We start from the raw sequence: 1,438 nt of genomic DNA, 5'->3' as shown, positions 1-1,438 counted from the left end.
AAAAAAAAAAAAAATTACTCAAGTAAAGTAAAGATTCTCAAAAAATGTACTTAAGTACAGTAATCAAGTAAATGTCCACTGTCCACCGCTGCCCAAGACATAATCAGATCTTCCCTCAGTTCATGTGTGTGCAGTGATTTGATTTTGGTCAGAGTAGGAAGTGCAACTTTTCAGAAACAGTGAACTGAAAGAATGCTATAAACAGAGTTGAGGTTAAAGCTTTGAGAAGGTTTGTCTGTGTGGAAAGCTGCTAATTTCAGTCGAGATTGAAGGTGTCGCTTTTGGAGCAGGAGCTTTTTTTCTTGGTCGGTCCGCCATGAACTCTTCACTGCGTTCAGGGACACTGGTGTTCCAGCAGCTTTTAGTTTAAGCCTGAGTGTTGGACCTATATATATATATATATATATATATATATATATATATATATATATATATTCCATTTACAAACAACTCCTTGTTGTCCCAAAGTCCTTCCTTCGTAGAACATTACATTGCCTTCCATTCAGTTTTGGAGCCAAACTCTGACCCTCATTCTGAACCTAACCATTACCAGTACTTTCCGAACCAAAACCTAAACTCAGTTTACACCTTAGCACTAAATCTAAACCCTAACCCAAAAATATTAGGACTGGGCTTTGCTCTCCAAAAGGACTACTGGTCCCCACAAGGTAGGTGTGTAGAACAGTGAAGATCAAAAAAAGTTAAAAAAAAAAAAAAAAAAACAGGTTCACACACAACCATGATCACTGACAAGAAGTTATCAGTTAAAAGACACCTTGAATAGAGGTGCCCAGTCCTGGTCCTGGAGGGAAACTTTCCTGCATGTTTTAATTGTTTCTCTGCTCTTTTTCAGGTCTTCAAGTTATGCAGAAGCCTGTTAATCTCTCCTTCATTCAAATTTAGGTGTGTCAAAGCAGAGAAACATCTAAAACATGCAGGACAGTCGCCGTTAAGGACCACTTATTCATAAACTTCAGTGCCAGTTATTATTTCTATAAATTTGTGTATTTGTATGTATATTTGAGTCTGTATGTAGACTTAGACCTTTGAGAGAAATGCCACAATAAATCCAAACTTGTGCACCCAATTCTTGGTTTTAAAAACCATTGAAGTTGTATTTTATTTATTTTTTCCACCCTGGACAAAAGACAAGTCAAATAAATCATCAAAAACCTTAAATTAATGTGACTTTAATGCCTTTGGGGATGTATGTACACTTCTGATCACAACTGTTTGAGCTCTATTTGGTGTTAAATTACTGTAACTAGGCTCACAAATTGGAATTCAGTTTTAAAATCTAAACTTGTTGTCCATCCATCCATCCATTCTCTTCCGCTTATCCGGGGTCAGGTCGCGGGGGCAGCAGTCTAAGCAGGGAGACCCAGACTTCCCTCTCCCCAGCCACTTGGGCCAGCTCCTCCGGGGGAATCCCAAGGCG

This window comes from Kryptolebias marmoratus, linkage group LG22 (genome assembly GCF_001649575.2).
Source record: "Kryptolebias marmoratus isolate JLee-2015 linkage group LG22, ASM164957v2, whole genome shotgun sequence".
NCBI lineage: Eukaryota > Metazoa > Chordata > Actinopteri > Cyprinodontiformes > Rivulidae > Kryptolebias > Kryptolebias marmoratus.
Note: the sequence above shows the minus strand (reverse complement) of the source record.